Below are 22041 nucleotides of genomic sequence, written 5' to 3'. Positions count from 1 at the left end.
TCATTTTGGTGCTGGCGCGATCCAACAACTTATTCGGTGCCCCCAAGCTGAACCCAAACTCGGAAAGGCTAGCGAGGGCGCCGGATGGGCGCGAGTTGGCGGGAAGCAAGGCGGGTACAGAGTGCGCGAACCTCTCTTGGACCCCACAATTCCATTTTTTTTGTGTAACCCCAATGTTTTTTTATTCTTTGATCCATTCTTTCCTTCTTGATGTACTAACTCTTTTAGCTTTTGTTTATCTGTACACCTCTTTTTCTCAATTAAAAAGTTTTCCCTGTAATAGAAACCTAACTGATATTCAATTTTTTTGGTATTGCCAACCTATATTTATAAACATAAAATTCGCAACTTATTACATTTAAGAATAATTTGATACAGCTAACCAGATTCATTTTAAAAAAGTCCATGGCAATCATTGTTTATTTAGTTTTTACAGTCAACTTAATCTAACCATAGAGTATCTCTGATACAGCCACAGTTGTCTTAGTCATGGTTTATTATCCCGGTAGAAAGAAATAATGCTTTGCAACGGATAATAAGGCTATCAAAGGATTCGGGCGCTGCAATCTGAATTTGGAACACTTTGTTGGTTGCAATTCCAATTAGGAAAACAGATTTGGGAAAAAAGTAGGTTTGATTCACGAGGATTGACTTTCCTGGAGTGTATATCAAAGTTCAGACGCCTGATGCCTGGAAACGAACCACACGAACCCCTAGAGTCACGAAAGCAGACTAAGTTCTGTCGACGAACACGAGAATTTCAGTTGACAGAAGAAGAAAAAAACACGATCGAACAAACTGCATGTGTTCCAACGATTCATCATGATTCCCACATATCCTTGACAAAACATACAACAGACCAGGGGGCAGCAAACGCATATAGCATGCCACTTGAGCCAGCATCCCAGATAATCTAGTCTTACCAAGCAGTCAAAGAAGGTCCAGATAGAGCACTAAATCAACACATGGATGGATGGATGGGGGACATAATACACATAGGGGATTATCAGTAGTCGTCTCTGTCAGAAAAGGTGCCGATCAGCCAACTCTCGCTTGCTCGCAGCCTAAGCTTACTCCTCGGACCGGTGATACGCAGAAATGACGCCACCAAACAAGAAGCAGGAATAGAACAAAGTCGTGTTGACCATCTTTGCTCTGCGATAGAAGCGCCTGCAGGGTAAATTCAGAAAGATTGGAATTCATGTACAGCACAGTACCAAAATGGGAAAAGTTCATGGCTAGAACAGAGGGAGAGCTAGCTCGGAGCCAAGATTGTACCAGGTGGGGTCATGGGGTTTCGGCTCGACGTGAAGAGCGAGCTGCTTGACAAGGCCCAGGTTCTCGCGGCCGATCAGCTCGGCGTTGTCGGTCATGAGACGGTAGAGCTCCTCCTTGGTCTCGGCGATCTGGACGAGGGGGCTCTTCGGCGTGGCCTGCATCGGGAGAGAGACAGTCAGTTGGAGTTCTTGGGGGGAGCTCTCACAGGCAGTAAAAGGGGTCTCTGAAGTTGCCGGGTTTGGAGATGGGTGTCGTGCCTCGGAGCGGAGGCGCTGCGCCTGGATCCTGGAAACCGCCGCCGGTGGGTGGGTCCCGCGGCTACCGGAGGCCAGTCCACGCGCCGCCGCCAGCGACGAGCTTCCCGCGAGTCTCCGGAGCGCCGCCGCCATCCTAAAGGTTTCTTCGTCGCCGACTGGTCAGATAGGGTTCTGGAGAAGCTGGCCAATTGTACCATAACGGGCTCCGCGGAAACAAAGCCCACGGCCCGTTTCAATTTCTATTCAGTTCTTTTTTAGAAACTCCATTGACGTAATTATTCCATTTTGCATAGTAGCGGTCATCTTCTAATCTTAGAGTATAAACGATGCAATCCCGGCCACGGCTAGAGGCTAGATAAAGACCGATCTTCGCCGAGGTAAAATTAGACCACCACATAATGACACGTGCCAGCACGTTCGGGCCCGCGTGCTCGCCCCGCGCGCCATGATTAGTACTCTCGCGCGAACCATGCATACGCGTACACTTGCGTACAACACCCGAGTAAAGTTGAACTGGCGAGTACAAGTAATCATACACACGAGCATGTACAGTCGTGCACACACACGAGTACAGTTGAACACACGGACGAGTACAACTATAGTGGCGCACACGAGTAGGTACAGTCATGTACACGAGCAGATACATGTACATAAGTATAATGTCGCACACGAGCAGGTACAGTCGTGTGCTAAGTACAGGTTCACGCACACGAGCGAGTGCAGTACCGAGTAAAGGGAAAAAACTGCATCAAATACACTAAAGATAGAAAAATTTATTAGTTGAAACACGAGTACAGACATACTAAAAGTACAATCATTGAAAACATTGTTGGGAAGGCCAAAGAATCCACACCAACGTCCTGATGCCATGATCAAGAATCATCCTAGTCCTTAGAAACTAGGATTTTTCATTTGCTAGAGAACATGTTGAGAATCTTCTAGCTCCTAGAATATCTGATGTTTTGGTTTGTCGACTTAATGGAACCTCCAATGCCTCGATAGAGGAAGTCAATATCTGAATGTTTTGGTTTGTCGACTTAATGGAACCTCCAATGCCTCGATAGAGGAAGTCGTATGGGTGCTATCGTTGTTAGTTTGTTTATGTTTTGACTAGCGTTTTGACTAGCGTTTGCTACCTTGTTCTACCGGTAAAATCATTTGATGGATGGATGTTATAATTTCCAGGTAGCTCTGCATGTCAAATTTCACAACACGTGTTGAGCAGTACCTTGTTGTGGTTGGCTGTCGCGTACTTCCATTCGTACTCAAATCAATTTTTAAAGTGAACTCGATTGTTTCTTATCTCATAGTTTGATACTAATTAGCCTATTTAACGGTACCTTGTTTACCCCCTTTTAGAGAATGTGCCAATGTTTCACCCTGTTCTCTCGGCTCAGACCAAGTGTGTCTTTGTATAAGAACATAGTTATCCTTATCTATGAACCTTGCACAGGGGTGGACTGGAAGCTCAAGGCTCGAGGCTCAGCTCAGGCTCGTCTTGGCTCGGAGGTCGAACAAGCTAAGCCTAAACCTTCTGACCTAGGATCGAGTCTTAACAAGCCTGCTCGTTGAAACTTGCAAGCCAGCTCGAAGCCTTGATGTAATAAATATTATCTGGTATGAATGGATTAGACTTAGGGTAGGTAAAGGAAATTGACTATAAAGATCCGGAGGCTTTGAGTTCCCACTCGTTTGAGCGGGATCCACATTGCCAACCTCACCCGGTTCTAACGGCTTGCTAGTTGTAATATCTAGGTATTCCATATTTGATCTATCTAAAATTTCCAGGGAACACATTCCAACGTAGGAGTTAACCGAGGGATCACCAAGTGGAGCCTTACCCCCCAAGATCCTTTAAACATTTGTGTAGTTTGGTAATCCGGTCACGGATCTCGGAATCAACATTAGCCTATATATCTTGAGCAACATTCTCCGAGAGTTGAGTAAATTCGGTAGAGCGCCAAACAAGAGCATGTTGTAGCCAAAAAGATCTGCTTCTTACTCTTGGAAACTCCGCGTCTCCTAAGAGGTTAGGCATCACAACAAGTTTGTGAAAGTTTGAAGGTCCCACAGCCGCCAATGTGCCTTGGGGAGGTTGATCGAACCAGACGCGGACGAGCGAGATGGTCGTCTGCCGTGGGCGCGAACGAGAACTGGATATATATTATAAACGAGACACGCAAATAACGAAGAACGAAACAAGAATATACGCAGTGGACACAAGATTTTAACGTGGAAAATCCTCTGCAACAAAGAGAAGTAAATAACCACGGACGATAGCCAGCAAAACTTTACTATATCGAGTGAGTGTTTACAACCGTCGTGGGTTCAAATCTGATCAACCGTAGCCCGCAGCTTACAAGAAGTATATATAGACGGTGGCACCCGTACCGCGGGGGCTACTGCCCGCGCCCCCCTTCGCAGGCGTCCTCGCTTCGGTCGTAAACAATTAGCCTCCTTTTAAAATAAATTTAAATCACAATACAATAATATATGGTGTGTCCGTGGAGAAGGCCAACACCTGGTGCCCGGCCGGCGGCGTCACGCCGTGGGAGCTGCCGAGCGTCTTGTGGAATCCTTAAGAAGGCCAAGACGACGAGGCATACAAAGCGGTTCCGGGTGAGCTAGCCCGTATAACCCGTCCCAACTAACCAACCGGACACGTACGGCCGGCCGTATAACCCGTCCTCAAGTCTTCGTTCGAGAATGGGCGTGCTTGCCTTGACGGTGCCCGGTTCGCCACGGCCGTGCGCGCAGCATCTGCCTCCCAATGCGTGCGCCCAAGAACAGCTCCTGCGCCTCGTCGACACACACCAGAAGCTAAAGCTGCCCTGCATCTGAAAGTGCCGGGTGCCCCCTAATTGCAACTGTATTGCTTGGCTGGACTTGTCAGTTGATCAAGTCGTTACTTGTCGGGAGGAGGAGGCGACGGGGGAGGCCACTCTCGCAGCTCGGGAGGAGTTGCTGCCGAGGGCGGCATCATCGGTCGCGGCGGACCTGGAGATGGGTTCCACACCTGTCCCGAAGGGCAAGCGCACGAAGACCGTCCCGACCACGCCGGCACGCAAGAGCTCGAGGTTTCACGGGCAGCAGGCGGCCATGCCGGTGTTGGAGCGGGCGCAGTCCCACACGGCGGTGAAGAACCTTGAGGACCCAGGTACGGTTTCCGTCCCGCCTTCTTCTTGTCTTGACGGTTTTGTGGTTCTGAAGAACTGTCAAGACGCCCACCTTGCTTCGGTGGCGCACAACTCTGGTCTTGCGTTCTCTCATGAGGTTGGATCGATGTCGGATATCCTTTCGTTGGTTAGAGCGAAGGAGGAAGCGCAAGAGGTGCTGGCCAGTGCGGCCTTTCATAAGGTGGAGTTGCTCCGCCGTGCGGCGGAGCAGGATGAGACCGCGGGTGCTGATATGGTTGGGGTCGTATCAGCACAACCCCCTCCGGACCCTGAGTCGGGTCCGAGTTTGTCGCAGGCTGTTGCCCCTCGCGCTACTACTAGGGTAGATCGACGAGCGTAGTGGCATCCCGTCGTGGACGGAGTCGCAGCGGCGCGACGCGATGGGGGCTGGCATCTGGAACATTCGCGGGTACCGCCAGCGTCGGACCCAAGTCCTTGAGCTGATGCAGAAGGAACACCTGGACTTTGTGGGCTTACAGGAGAACATGATGACATCCTTTACCACTGCGGATCTACTGGGGGTGGACCCGCGAGGCAAGTTTGCTTGGCACTTCACCCCGGCGCCGGGTCGGTCGGGAGGCATGATACTCGGGGTTAATGAAGATACCTTTGAGGTTCTGGAGTGGATCTCCGGCCAGTTCTTCATCCGAGTGGATGTGCAGCAACTCGACAATTTGAAGAAATGGTCCTTCATTGTCGTCTATGGCCCGGCCGACCATCGCAGGGCATTGGAGTTCTTGGAGGAGCTCTCACAGGCAGTGGAGGCGTACCCCTTCCCTCTTGTGGTTGGAGGAGACTTTAATTTGTTGAGGGGCGCTGCGGACAAGAACAATGCCACTATTTGTTGGCCAGGAGTTCACACCTTCAATGTATGCATTGCGGGTCTGGCTCTCCGTGAGATTCGTCGGGGCGGATCTAGGTTCACTTGGACCATCAAGCAGCTTAACCCGGTTCGATGTGTGCTCGATAGGGTTTTCGTCTCGGCTGATTGGGAAGCCCTCTTCCCATTGTGCTCCCTGGTCGCGGAGACAATTATTGGTTCGGACCATGCCCCTCTTGTGTTATCCTCTGGGGAGGAACTCAGGAGGCGTAGCCCTCGTTTCTTTTTTGAGAAAGTGTGTCTTGAGAGACCGGAGTTTACTGACCTAGTTCATCTCAAGTGGCGTGATTGAGAGGAGCTTGGGGGCGTGATACGTCTCAAACGTATCTATAATTTCTTATGTTCCATGCTAGTTTTATGACAATACCTACATGTTTTGTTCACACTTTATATCGTTTTGATGCGTTTTCCGGAACTAACCTATTGACGAGATGCCGAAGTGCCAGTTCCTGTTTTCTGCTATTTTTGGTTTCAGAAATCCTAGCAAGGAAATATTCTCGGAATTGGACGAAATCAACGCCCAAGACCTTATTTTCCCCGGAAGCATCCAGAGAGTCAGAGAGGCACCAGAGGGGAGCCCTGGGGGCCCCACCCCACAGAGCGGCGCGGCCTGGACCCTGGGCGCGCCAGCCTATGGGGGGCCACCCCCTGGCTCCTCCGAGGCCGCCTCTTCGCCTATTTAAAGGTCCCTGACCTAAATCTTCGAGACGGAAAAGCCACGGTACGAGAAACCTTCCAGAGCCGCCGCCATCGCGAAGCCAAGATCTGGGGGACAGAAGTCTCTGTTCCGGCACGCTGCCGGGACGGGGAAGTGCCCCGAAAGGCTTCTCCATCGACACCACCGCCATCTTCATCAACGCTGCTGTCTCCCATGAGGAGGGAGTAGTTCTCCATCGAGGCTAAGGGCTGTACCGGTAGCTATGTGGTTAATCTCTCTCCTATGTACTTCAATACAATGATCTCATGAGCTGCCTTACATGATTGAGATTCATATGAGCTTTGTATCACTATTAGTCTATGTGCTACTCTTGTGATGTTATTAAAGTAGTCTATTCCTCCTTCACGGTGTAATGGTGACAGTGTGTGCATCGTGAAGTACTTGGCGTAGGTTATGATCATAATCTCTTGTAGGTTATGGAGTTAATTATTACTATGATAGTATTGATGTGATCTATTCCCCCTTCATAGTGTAAAGGTGACAGTGTGTATGCTATGTTAGTACTCGGTTTAAATTGCAAAGATCTATTATGCTCTAAGGTTACTTAAATATGAATGCCGAATGTTGTGGAGCTTGTTAACTCCGGCATTGAGGTGCTCTTGTAGCCCTACACAACGAATGGTGTTCATTATCAAACAAGAGTATATGTAGCACAAAGGAAGAGAACTTATTTATTTATGTGATCAATGTTGAGAGTGTCCACTAGTGAAAGTATGATCCCTAGGCCTTGTTTCCAATACTGCAAACACCGCTTATTTACTTGTTCTGTTGCATGTTTACTCGCTGCCATATTTTATTCAGATTGCTATTACGACTCATACACATCCATACTACTTGTATTTCACTATCTCTTCGCCGAACTAGTGCACCTATACATCTGACAAGTGTATTAGGTGTGTTGGGGACACAAGAGACTTCTTGTATCGTGATTGCAGGGTTGCTTGAGAGGGATATCTTTGACCTCTTCCTCCCCGAGTTCGATAAACCTTGGGTGATCCACTTAAGGGAAACTTGCTGCTTGTTCTACAAACCTCTGCTCTTGGAGGCCCAACACTGTCTACAAGAATAGAAGCACCCGTAGACATCAAGCACTTTTACGGCGCCGTTGCCGGGGAGGAAAGGTAAAAGGCACTCATACTCCAGTCCCAGGTAACTAAGTACTTTTCTGTTGCCGTTGTGTGTGTGCTCGAAGATATTTCCTTTAGATCCTGCAATTGCATCTTTTTGTTTCTTGTTAAACACTAGTAAGGCTTAATGGAAGACAACAACAAAATGAGAGATCTTTATGAACTTTATCTTGAATTAGGACATGATGTGTTTGAAGAGAAAATTAAAAAACCCATGGAACTTATGCATGCTAATGGGAATGTTATTAGTATGAATGCTTTGAACACCATTGTTGCTAATGCTATGGAAGAATTTAAGCTTGGGGAGGTCGGTATTGATGAAAATGATCTCTTTAGCCCTCCGGGTATTGAGGACAAAGTTTATGTTGATTATGATATGCCTCCCATATATGATGATTATAATGATAGTGGTCTTTTGGTGCCGCATACTATGGAGGATAAAGTTTATTATGATGATACTATACCTCCTATATTTGATGATGAGAATAATAATGATAGCTACTTTGTTGAATTTGCTCCCACTACAACTAATAATATTGATTATGCTTATGTGGAGAGTAATGATACTTTTATGCATGTGAATAAGAATGCTTTATGTGATACTTATATTGTTGAGTTTGTTCATGATGCCTCTGAAAGTTATTATGAGAGAGGAAAATATGATTGTAGAAATTTTCATGTTACTAAAACACCTCTCTATATGCTGAAATTTTTGAAGTTACACTGGTTTTATCTTCCTATGCTTGTTACTTTGCTCTTCATGAACTTGTTTATTTACAAGATTCCTTTGCATAGGAAGCATGTTAGACTTAAATGTATTTTGAATTTGCTTCTTGATGCTCTCTTTTGCTTCAACTCTTATTTCTTGCGAGTGCATCATTAAAATTGATGAGCCCATCTTAATGGCTATAAAGAAAGAACTTCTTGGGAGATAACCCATGTCTTTATTTTGCTACTTGTTTTGTTGTGTCTTGGAAGTTGTTACTACTGTAGCAACCTCTCCTTATCTTTATTTTATTGCATTGTTGTGCCAAGTAAAGTCTTTGATAGCAAGGTTGATACTAGATTTGGATTACTTGCGCGAAACAGATTTACGTACATCACGAATTTGGGCGGGGTTCTCTGTACGTAACTCAGAAAAATCTGCCAATTTACGTGCGTGATCCTCAGATATGTACGCAACTTTCATTCAATTTGAGCATTTTCATCTGAGCAAGTCCAGTGCCTCTAAAAAATTCGTCTTTACGGACTGTTCTCTTTTGACAGATTCTGCCTTTTATTTTGCATTGCCTCTTTTGCTGTGTTGGATGGATTTCTTTGTTCCATTGACTTCCCGTAGCTTTGTGCAATGTCCAGAAGTGTTAAGAATGATTGTGTCACCTACGAACATGTGAAATTTTTGATTATGCACTAACCCTCTAATGAGTTTGTTTCGAGTTTGGTGTGGAGGAAGTTTTCAAGGGTCAAGAGAGGAGGATGATATACTATGATCAAGAAGAGTGAAAAGTCTAAGCTTGGGGATGCCCCCGTGGTTCATCCCTGCATATTTCAAGAAGACTCAAGCGTCTAAGCTTGGGGATGCCCAAGGCATCCCCTTCTTCATCAACAATTTATCAAGTTTCTTTTCTTGAAACTATATTTTTATTCGGTCACATCTTATGTACTTTACTTGGAGCGTCTGTGTGCTTTTATTTTCATTTTGTTATTTTCATTCTCTGAATAAATGCTTGTGTGGGAGAGAGACACGCTCCGCTGGTTCATATGAACACATGTGTTCTTAGCTTTTAATGTTCATGGCGAAGGTTGAAACTGCTTCGTTAATTGTTATATGGTTGGAAACAGAAAATGCTGCATGTGGTAATTGGTATAATGTCTTGAATAATTTGATACTTGGCAATTGTTGTGCTCATATAGATTATGTTTAAGCTCTTGCATCATGTACCTTGCACTTATTAATGAAGAACTACATAGAGCTTGTTAAAATTTGGTTTGCATGATTGGTCTCTCTAAGTCTAGATATTTTCTGGTAAAGGTGTTTGAACAACAAGGAAGACGATGTAAAGTCTTATAATGCTTACAATATGTTCATATGTGAGTCTTGCTGCACCGTTTTATACTTGAGTTTTCTTCAAACAACCTTGCTAGCCTAGCCTTGTACTGAGAGGGAATACTTCTCGTGCATCCAAATCCTTGAGCCAAAACACTATGCCATTTGTGTCCACCATACCTACCTACTACATGGTATTTCTCTGCCATTCCAAGCAAATACTTCATGTGCTACCTTTAAACAATTCAAAATCTATTATCTCTTATTTGTGTCAATGTTTTATAGCTCATGAGGAAGTATGTGGTGTTTATCTTTCAACCTTGTCATTTACTTCGGACAGACTTTCACAATGGACTAGTGGCTTCATCCGCTTATCCAATAATTTTGCAAAAAGAGCTGGCAATGGGGTTCCCAGCCCCAATTAATTAACTTTCATTAATAATTCTCTTCACATGCTTTGCCCTGATCTATCAGTAAGCAACTTAATTTTGCAAATAGACACTCCTCCATGGTATGTGAATGTTGGAAGGCACCCGAGGATTCGGTTAGCCATGGCTTGAGAAAGCAAAGGTTGGGAGGAGTGTCATCCATAAATAAAGAAAAACTAAACTAAAGTACATGTGTAAACAAAAGAGAAGAGGGATGATCTACCTTGCTGGTAGAGATAACGTCCTTCATGGGAGCCGCTCTTGAAAGTCTGGTTGATAAGGTAGTTAGAGTACCCGCTACCATTCGTTGACAACAACAAACACCTCTCAAAACTTTACTTTTATACTCTCTATATGATTTCAAAACTTAAAAAGCTCTAGCACATGATTTAATCCCTGCTTCCCTCTGCGAAGGGCCTATCTTTTACTTTATGTTGAGTCAGTTTACCTATTCTTTCTATCTTAGAAGCAAACACTTGTGTCAACTGTGTGCATTGATTTTTACATGTTTACCTATTGCACTTGTTATATTGATTTATGTTGACAATTATCCATGAGATATACATGTTACAAGTTGAAAGCAATTGCTGAAACTTAATCATCCTTTGTGTTGCTTCAATGCCTTCTACTAAGAAATTATTGCTTATGAGTTAACTGTTATGCAAGACTTATTGATGCTTGTCTTGAAAGTACTATTCATGAAAAGTCTTTGCTATATGATTCAATTGTTTACTCATTGTCTTCATCATTGCTTTGAATCGCTGCATTCATCTCATATGCTTTACAATAATGTTGATCAAGATTATGTTGGTAGGATGTCACTTAAGAAATTATCATTGTTATCGTTTACCTACTCGAGGGCGAGTAGGAACTAAGCTTGGGGATGCTTGATACGTCTCAAACGTATCTATAATTTCTTATGTTCCATGCTAGTTTTATGACAATACCTACATGTTTTGTTCACACTTTATATCGTTTTGATGCGTTTTCCGGAACTAACCTATTGACGAGATGCCGAAGTGCCGGTTCTCGTTTTCTGCTGTTTTTGGTTTCAGAAATCCTAGTAAGGAAATATTCTCGGAATTGGACGAAATCAACGCCCAGGACCTTATTTTCCCCGGAAGCATCCAGAGAGTCAGAGAGGCACCAGAGGGGAGCCCTAGGGCCCCACCCCACAGGGCGGCGCGGCCTGGACCCTGGGCGCGCCAGCCTATGGGGGGCCACCCCCTGGCTCCTCCGAGGCCGCCTCTTCGCCTATTTAAAGGTCCCTGACCTAAATCTTCGAGACGGAAAAGCCACGTACGAGAAACCTTCCAAAGCCGCCGCCATCGTGAAGCCAAGATCTGGGGGACAGAAGTCTCTGTTCCGGCACGCTGCCGGGACGAGGAAGTGCCCCCGAAAGGCTTCTCCATCGACACCACCGCCATCTTCATCAACGCTGCTGTCTCCCATGAGGAGGGAGTAGTTCTCCATCGAGGCTAAGGGCTGTACCGGTAGCTATGTGGTTAATCTCTCTCCTATGTACTTCAATACAATGATCTCATGAGCTGCCTTACATTATTGAGATTCATATGAGCTTTGTATCACTATTAGTCTATGTGCTACTCTTGTGATGTTATTAAAGTAGTCTATTCCTCCTTCACGGTGTAATGGTGACAGGTGTGTGCATCGTGAAGTACTTGGCGTAGGTTATGATCATAATCTCTTGTAGGTTATGGAGTTAATTATTACTATGATAGTATTGATGTGATCTATTCCCCCTTCATAGTGTAAAGGTGACGAGTGTGTATGCTATGTTAGTACTCGGTTTAAATTGCAAAGATCTATTATGCTCTAAGGTTACTTAAATATGAATACCGAATGTTGTGGAGCTTGTTAACTCCGGCATTGAGGTGCTCTTGTAGCCCTACACAACGAATGGTGTTCATTATCAAACAAGAGTATATGTAGCACAAAGGAAGAGAACTTATTTATTTATGTGATCAATGTTGAGAGTGTCCACTAGTGAAAGTATGATCCCTAGGCCTTGTTTCCAATACTGCAAACACCGCTTATTTACTGTTCTGTTGCATGTTTACTCGCTGCCATATTTTATTCAGATTGCTATTACGACTCATACACATCCATACTACTTGTATTTCACTATCTCTTCGCCGAACTAGTGCACCTATACATCTGACAAGTGTATTAGGTGTGTTGGGGACACAAGAGACTTCTTGTATCATGATTGCAGGGTTGCTTGAGAGGGATATCTTTGACCTCTTCCTCCCTGAGTTCGATAAACCTTGGGTGATCCACTTAAGGGAAACTTGCTGCTGTTCTACAAACCTCTGCTCTTGGAGGCCCAACACTGTCTACAAGAATAGAAGCACCCGTAGACATCAGGGCGTCTTCTTCGACTCAATCGACGCGTGGCAGTTTGTCTGTGGAGGCTTGCGACAATTCCTCAAAGGCTGGGGGCCAACCTAGGTAAAATGAACGCGAGATCAAGGAAAAACATTCTCTCCCAGATTCAGACGCTTGATCTTCAAGCGGATTCCCAGGGATTAGACGATGAGGGATGGGCCCTCCATTATCACCCGGACCACCAGCTCACCCACCTTGCGAAGGTCGAAGAGCTTTACTGGAGACAACGCAGTAGGCAAAACTGGTTGGTCCAGAGTGATGCCAACACGGCTTTCTTCCACACCATGGCGAATGGCAGACGAAGGAAGTGTGCGATTTCTTGGCTGAACTCGGAGGGGGGTGTGATTACGGATCCCAAACTCATCCAACACCACGTCTATGAGTTCTACCGGGGCCTTATGGGGGCTGCAAGCGAGCCACGGTGGTTCCATCTTGACGCTGGGGTCTGGCACACGTCGGGGCGTGTGACAGAGGTCGATAATGCCTACCTCATGCTTACCTTCAGTCCCAAGGAGCTTGACGAGGTGCTTGCTAGCATGAAGGTAGACATGTCGCCTAGGCCGGATGGTCTTCCCATGATCTTCTTCAAGCGGTTTTGGGCGCTCACTAAACCGTACATCCTGGCCATCCTGAACGGCTACGCTTTGGGGAGAGTAGACGTGGCGAGGCTGAATTTTGGCATAGTGACTCTCATTCCGAAGGTCCAAGGGGTGGATGACATTAGGCAGTATAGACCTATTGCGCTTATCAATGTTATCTTTACATTCGTCGCGAAGGCTTGTGCGATCCGGATTTCACCGATAGCGCACCGCGCGATCAGTAGAGCGCAATCTGCCTTCATCAAAGGCAGGACTATCCATGAAGGAGTTGTATCTCTTCAAGAGATCATTCATGAGACCAAAGCTAGGAGACTTCGGGGAGTCTTCCTGAAGCTGGATTTCAAAAAAGCCTATGACAAAGTGGACTAGGGCTTTCTTCGGGAGGTCCTGCTCCGCAAAGGCTTAGATCCCGGTTGGGTTCACAGGGTGATGGTTCTGGTCTCGAGGGGCCAGACAACCATTGCCATCAACGGAGAAGTAGGTAACTTCTTCCGGAATGGGCGACGGGTGCATCAGTGAGACCCCCTCTCCCCAATTCTTTTCGACTTCGCAGTCGATGCCTTGGATGCTATCCTGGATGTGGCAACGGCTGCATGGTACATCTCCGGGGTGACTCCCCACCTCATCCTAGGGGGGGGGGGTTATCCTCCCGGTCAGAACAAACATCATCCGAAGGATCCTCCTGTTAAATGAAGTAAAGTAGGTTAATTAGCTGCTATTGCATACAAACAATGTAATGACTTTAAATAGAAATGGAATGAAAACAATGCAAAGTAATTATTTGTAGAAATGCACATTAGTTACTAACTATAGATAGCATATCTAATTTAAATCTTATAAATAAGTAAGTAAAGCAATAATGCACATTAGTTACTAACTGCAGATAGCATCTGCAATATAAAACTTGTATAATAAAACATTATAGCAATAATGTGAATTAACCAGTTAACAACTGTTGTTCGAATTGATGGAAATAAGTGTTAAATTAATATGAGAAGCATCTCTTAATCACATGGTTAAATAAATTCATTAACATTCCTTTTGAAAATCATATACCAACTAATGGCCGCAGTAAACACGGTTATTCAGTTGAACAATTAATACAACTATCAAGAATATCATAAACAGAAAGTTCAAGTGAGCAAAATTAGCAAGATTCTTTTATACATATCATGACAGTGTTAAACAATGGAGCAGTGCCTTATTATGACAACCCTGTTGCTCAACTCTGTCTGATCAAACCTAGCAAATTCAGTATCCATGCTCACGGCCAACAATTTTAAACCTTATGCAAGGGGAAAAAAGGGCTCACATGGTTACATAAATTTTTACCTAATGCTAACCCCTTGCATACATGCAGCAGAAGCCCTCATGATAAGTTTGATGAAAAGGGATGCACCGCAATTTCATTTAACAGAAGCTAGTTCATTTCTACATCAGCAACATCACAAAACAATCCAAGCCGCATCCAAATAAATTCTCCAACATACCGCACCGTGGTCGTCCCCTAAACTAAAACGCACAAGAGCAAAAAAACGCTAAGACGAACCAACCAAGCACGAAATGGAACCGGTTTGATCACTCCGGTGGATCTAAAAAAAACCTCCCCATGACAAGACAGTTGAGATCTAAAGAAAAAAATTGGTTGAGAAGTTGAGAAATATGCCTCGGATGACATAGGCATCCCCAATGGGCCTGCCGAAGATGGTACCCGGGGTTTACTGAAAGCCCACGACCCGAAGGATAAGAAGATTCGGAAGCCCAAGATATTGTTAAGGAAAGCTAGAGTTGTATTAGGAAAGGATACTTGTAATCTTGCGGGACAGGTTAGAAACCCTCCCGGACTCTCTAAACTTGTGTATTACGAGACCCTCGGCTCCACCTCCTATATAAGGGGGAGTCGAGGGACAAAGAAAGGATCGAATTTACTGTCAACACAACCCTAGTTTCATATTCGTCGAGTACTTTTCGGCTGAAACCTTCGAGATCTACTTGCCCTCTACATCCAACTAAACCCTAGTCTACAATCCGTAGGCATTGACAAGTTAATACCTTGTCAATTGGCGCCGTCTGTGGGATTTAGAGGCGACAAGGAGCTGATCTCGATGGCATGTTCAAGATCGTCGACTTCGTCGGTAGCAAGCAACATCATGGACAGAGGTAAACAGATCGAAACTAGTCTCGTTGATTTTGTTCCTCACTCGCCCTCCCATTTGGATGCATATGCGTATCTGGAGGAGCCCATGGAGATGACGTTTGGAGAGTTCCACTTCTGCGTCGAGAAGGAAGGATCATATCGTCTCGAAATTCCGATCTCGTCGGGATTATCGGCGGTCGATCCCGATATTTCAAACTCAACATCGTCAACAGAATCAAGCGATGAAGAAATTTCGTCGCCACGCTTCATCAGCACCAGGGCAAGTGAAAAACTCGCCAAGATCTTCAGCGACATATCCTTCGGGTCATCCGCGGACTCAGATATAAGCGATGACTCGAGTAGCGTCGACAGCTTCAACTTCATCGACAGATCCATATCTGTAGGCAAGGTCTTCACCAATCTATATGATGGTGTCACCAAACCCAATAAAGTAAAAAATCCAAAATATCATCAAGTTTATGACATTGGAGAAGCAAGTCGTGATCAGGAGGAAACATCAGAGGCTTTCGACGATTTGGGAAATCCATATGTCGATCCCTCGGACCTAAGGCGAGGTTTGGGCACTAAATATGTCGGGCCTACACCACGCGTCAGAGTTCAACTTCCACAAGCCGCATGGGATAGAGCTGCGAAAGCTATGGATGGTTCTGAACCAATGGAGACAACTGCTACGGTGGAAGAACTGCAAGCATATCAATATAGGCTCGCCAGAGCAGGAAGGGAATTGAAAAAACAGACAGCTGCTTTGAACAGAAGAAGGGAGGCAGCTTCCGCATCAAGCAGGCGAAGAGCGGAGCTAAGTCGACAGTCAGGAACTTCGGGAGATAGTCATAGAGAAGCTCGTAGGAGAGCAAGATCTCGGCTGCAAAACATACCTGAAGCAGAAAGAGAAACTCTAATCCAAAACCTCGACATGTCCTTTATGTCAATCGACACGAGGGGGAATATTATTCCAAAAACACCGGAAGCAGGGTATATGGCGACGCAAGCTTTCATCCTAGCGTCCAAACCACCTCCCGGAGATCCAAGAGAAGCGTTGTATAACATGGCCATGGCAGGATGTGGCGCCATGGGAGCAGCGTTCGCAGCTACACCTCCCGAAGGAACTCCAAGGCAAAATAGTCCGAGACCTACTACAGCAGTGCAAGATCCACCGAGAGCAAGTGGAGCTAGAGACACAACGACTCAGGCCAGAGTGGATAGAGCGCGACAAGAAAGAAGAGAACATCGGCATTCACCAGAAGTTGCCGAGGAAGATATGTGTGGACTCCCATGTTTTACGAGATGGGTTCGAAAAACTCGAGTCCCGTCAGGGTTCAAGTTACCCGATAGTTTCAAGAAATTTGACGGCCTGCAAGATCCTGAGGATTGGTTAGTCGATTATCTAGAGACGGTGAAATTGATAGGTGGTACCAGGGCAACAACAATGCAGAGTATTCTGATACACCTAAGCGGAGCCGCAAGATCTTGGATAAAAAAACTTCCTCCGGGATCCATCGACAGCTGGGACAGTTTTGAGGATGTGTTCGTCAAGAACTTCCGATCAACCTGCAAAAAACCAGCATCACTTGAAGAGCTGAGGTCGTGTCAACAAAAACATGATGAATCGATGAGAAAGTACATCCAAAGGTGGAACATCATCAAAAACTCGGCAGAGAACATATCTGACGAAAGAGCAATAGATGCGTTCGTGGCAGGAATTCGGCGAGGAGATTTCGTCGAGGACTTGGGGAGAACTAACCCCAGGACAGTGTCAGCATTGATGGAGATAGCAAACAGATGGGCAGACGGAGAAGATGCTGTTCACAATAAGCAACACAGGTCACCAGAGGAGGACCGTAGCCGAAACTTTCAAAATAGAAGGCGATTTTCTCGGCAGTTCTCGAATTACGATGCTCCTGGCCAAATATCGGCTGGTTTTCGGGGAAACAATGGAGGAAACAATAGAGATGAATATCAAAGAAGTAATGAGCAGCGAAGTGACAATAGAGATGATTCCCGAAATAACAGGAAAAATAGCGGGTCAAGGTTTCAAAGACCTTTTGTAACTCCCGAAGATATGATGAACGGGCCATGCCAGATGCATTTTTATCTCGACAACAATGGAAGAAGGCAGTCGGGACATCTGCAGAAGGACTGCCGAAATTTTCAAGCAATGCTACGAGTAGCAGGGATAGCCAATGCTCAAGCAGCAAGTAGAAACCCACAAGGGCCTAGGAGTGAGATTCACCTACCACCTCCTCCCGCGATCACGGACGAAAATCGACACCAGCTCAGAATAGCAGCAGCACCACACCCACCTCCGTATGTTGATCCTAACTCCAATGGCGCGGTCTCGATGATTCAGAAAGCTAGACCATCTAACAGGGCTCAGAAGGTAATATCGCGACAAGTGTTCATGGCAGAGAAGATGCCTCCACCAACAATAGAGTACCTAAATTGGTCGGGACAGGACATTGGCTTCACAATTGCGGATCACCCGCAGCAAGTTCCTCGACCAGGGCAATCAGCACTCATCTTGCCAGCGGTGATCGCAGGATTCGACGTATCTCGAGTTTTCATAGACGGAGGCAGCAGTTTAAACGTTATGTATGCAGATACATTGAGGAAGATGAACATATCACTGGCAAATCTAAAACCAACTGATACGCGTTTCCATGGAATCGCACCAGAGAAGCCGAGTTATCCGTTGGGAAGGATTCATCTCGACGTTCAGTTTGGAACCCGAGAAAATTACAGGATAGAAAGGTTGGAGTTTGAAGTTGTGGATTTTCCTTTGCAATATCACGCCTTGTTGGGGCGACCAGCATATGCAAGGTTTATGGCGGTACCACATTACACATATCTGCTATGGAGGTTACCTGGACCTAAGGGACCAATCACAGTTAAAGGAAGCTTCGCGCTAGTCGATAAATGTGACAAAGATTTTCATCGACTATCAGAAACCTTCGGGATGCAAGCAGAGTACACGGCGTCAAGACTCATGACTGATTATGATGTGCTACCAGATGTAGGGAGATTTAACAAAGAATCGACCTTTAACACGACAAAAGACTCCAAGGAAGTGCAGATCCACCCGACAGATCCGAAGAAAACGACGTCCATCGCGACAAACATGGACCTCGCATAGGAAAGCGCGCTCATCGAGTTCCTCCGTGAGCACTGGAAAATCTTCGCATGGTGTCCAGCTGACATGCCAGGAGTACCCAGGGAACTTGCCGAGCACCACCTAAACTTGGATCCAATAGCGAGACCAATCAAACAACCTTTGCGGCGTTTTCGGAACCAAACCGCAAAGCTATGCTCGTCGAAATTGATCGACTCGGAGAAGCTGGTTTCATTAAAGAGATATCTACAGAAGCCACCCGGGTAGCTAACCCGAGTGATGGTGCCGAAGAAAAACACGAAAGTCCTTCGCATGTGTGTCGACTTTACGTGCCTCAATAAACATTGTCCAAAGGATCACTTTCCCCTCCCAAGGATCGATCAAATTATCGATTCCACGGCAGGATGCGAACATCTTTCCTTCTTGGACGCATATTCTGGTTACAACCAGATCAGATTAAAAGAAGATGACAAAGCCAAGACAGCGTTCACCACACCGTATGGCGTGTTTTGTTACAGAACAATGCCTTTTGGTCTGAAAAATGCGGGAGCAACATATCAGCGGATGATGCAGAAGTGCTTAGCAACACAGATTGGAAAAAACGTACAAGTATACATTGACGATATCGTCATAACATCAAAAAAGGGGGCAACGTTAATCGAAGACTTGAAGGAAACCTTCGACAACCTCGACAAGTTTTGTCTCAAGCTAAATCCGACGAAGTGTTCTTTTGGCGTCCCTGCAGGAGAACTTCTTGGGTTCCTAGTCTCAGCAAGAGGGATTAAAGCAAATTCCGAAAAAATACAAGCTATCGTAACAATGAGGAAGCCAACAAAGTTGAAGGAAATACAGCAATTAACTGGGCGAGTCGCAGCCTTAAGCAGATTCGTCGCCAGGCTGGGAGAAAAGGCGCTACCGTTCTACGCCTTAATCAAACAAGGAGAGAAGTTCCAGTGGAACGAAGAGGCAGATAGGGCCTTCGAGGATCTCAAACGGACAATTTCGACATCACCAATCTTGGTGGCGCCAAAAGAGAAGGAACCACTCCTGTTGTACATTGCGGCTACACCCCAGGTGGTCAGCACGGCGCTAGTTGTCGAAAGAGAAGAAGAAGGAAAACTCCATGGAGTGCAGAGACAGGTATACTTCATCAGTGAAGTTTTATCTCCTTCAAAACAGCGGTACCCGCAGTACCAGAAGCTAGCATACGGAGTGTTTACAACCGCAAGAAAATTGCGACACTATTTTTCGGCGCATCCGATAATAGTGGTCAACGAGGCGCCTCTATCCAATATACTAAACAATCCAGAAGCTACAGGCCGTGTCTCCCTTTGGGGAATAGAGCTTTCCCCTCGGGACATCACGTATGAAAAAAGAAAAGCAATAAAGTCGCAAATTTTTCCAGATTTCATCGCCGAGTGGATGGAGTTGCAAAATACAGGACCTCCGGACTTATCGAGAACTTGGACCATGAACTTCGATGGATACAAGAGGTTAGAGGGAGCTGGAGCAGGCGTGATTCTCATATCACCTGAAGGCGACAAATTAAAGTATGTCTTACGGATGACGTTCCCAAACGCGTCCAACAACGAGGCGGAATACGAAGCTCTTATACATGGGATGAAGATGGCGAAGGCTTGTGGTGCAACTCGACTGAAAATCTTCGGCGACTCACAATTGGTGGCCCAAGAAGTCATGAACCAATGTGATGCAGTCAATGATAGCATGGTGGCATACAAGGAAATGTATAACGAGCTGGAGAAACTGTTTGATGGATGCGAGGTGAACCACATCAGCAGGTTAAGCAATGACGAAGCCGATGTTCTTGCAAACATCGGGTCGCAGTGTCTCGCGATTCCTCCAGGTGTGTTTTGGGAGGAGATAACAAAGAGATCCACAAAGCCGAAGAAATCAAAAAAGAAGGAGAAGGATGAAAAATCCTCGGGGGCTATGCAAGAAACACTGGAAGAAGAAGAGGAACATGATCTAGTACTAATGGTACAAATCCCATGGATGCAGGCGTACATATCATATATCCTAAGGAAAACAATACCCGACGATCCAGTTGAAGCAAGGCGAGTTATTAGACGTTCCAAAGCCTTCACTGTGATCAAAGGAGAGCTGTACAAACGAAGTATTTCGGGTGTGTTACAAAGATGCGTTACACCCGAAGAAGGAAGGGTAATTCTGAAGGAAGTACATGAAGGAGTATGCGGTCATCATGCAAGCAGTCGAGCTATCGCAACCAAGGTTTTCAGAGCAGGATTCTACTGGCTGACAGCAATTGAGGACGCGAAGGAGATAGTGCGAACTTGTGATGCGTGCCAGAGATTTGCCGCAAAACCTCACTCTCCGGCAGCAGAGCTGATGCCAATACCCTTATCTTGGCCCTTTGCTCAGTGGGGTCTCGACATGGTGGGAAAGTTACACAAAGCTTCGCCAGGAGGATACGATTATATGCTCGTCGCTGTCGACAAATTCACCAAGTGGATAGAAGCGAAGCCGATAAATTCACCAGATGCAGTGTCAGCCATAAAATTCGTGAAGAGCATTGTTTTTCGATTTGGAGTACCTCATAGCATCGTCACGGACAATGGCAGTAACTTCACATCCAAGGAATTCAAGGCATATTGTGCAGCGGTAGGTATCAAATTGCACTTCGCGTCAGTCGCACATCCTCAAACCAATGGCCAAGTCGAGAAAGCCAACGGTATCATCTGCAATGGCATCAAGAAGCGTTTGTTAGGGCCATTGGAAAAAAGCTCGACATACTTGGCCAGAGGAGCTGCCGAGTGTGCTATGGAGTATCCGAGCAACACCAAATATAGCGACACAGGAGACTCCGTTTTTCCTGGTCCATGGAGCAGAGGCAGTGCTGCCGATAGAAATAGAGCACGACTCTCCGAGAGTCACGGAATACAATGAAGAAGCTTCCAGGAAAGCATTGGAAGACGACGTCGACGCACTCGACGAAGCTCGAGACGAAGTATTGTCAAGGGTCACTAAATATCAGCAAGACCTGAAAAATTACCACAGTCGACGATTGCGACCAAGGTCCTTTCAGGCGGGAGACTTAGTTCTGCGACTCAATCAAGATCGTACTGAAAAACTCGAGTCGCCATGGCTTGGCCCTTACGTCGTCACAGAAGTAATCGAAGGAGGAGCATACAGGATCAAAGGTAAGAAGACAGGGGTTCTCGAGAAAAACCCCTGGAACGTGGCGCAGCTAAGGCGTTTCTACGCTTAGTGCCGAAATATAGCTCTCCTTGTAAAAATACAATGTACTGAAACGCCCGCGAGTTTTCAGACGCACTCTTTTCCTTTTTCGGGGCACCGAGTGGGGCCGGAAAAGGTTTTTAATGAGGCGGGCTCGCGGTGCTGCAATATAATAAAGATAGTGGAGATATATATTTTTTCATCGACACGCTCGGGGATTTACGCCTCGAGGTTACGATATATATATACAATATAGATGAATCTAACTGACCAAGATATTTCGCCTTAGTACCAAATACCTCGCCAGATAAGGAAGGTACAAAATAGCAATCAAAACAGAGCAAAACATTCAGGGGCTAATACCCGCAAATATAGTATAATCAATAATAATTCGATTTCCTTGGTTTAAAAACCTCGCATATACAATAAAGAGTTCCACCATTGAAACACTCGGGGGCTTGATGAAGAAAAATAAATATATTTGTTGGCTTTACAATATAGAATATGATTACAACATACAAGATGCAATTCTTGAGAAAGTTCGACAAGCTACAAGAAGAAATATCAATTTCTTCCTAGTATACTATCTATGGATAGCCCTCTGTTATTCCCAGCAGTTGTTGTATGTTCAGCATAACTCCCTTT

This window comes from Lolium rigidum, chromosome 4, assembly GCF_022539505.1.
Source record: "Lolium rigidum isolate FL_2022 chromosome 4, APGP_CSIRO_Lrig_0.1, whole genome shotgun sequence".
NCBI lineage: Eukaryota > Viridiplantae > Streptophyta > Magnoliopsida > Poales > Poaceae > Lolium > Lolium rigidum.
Note: the sequence above shows the minus strand (reverse complement) of the source record.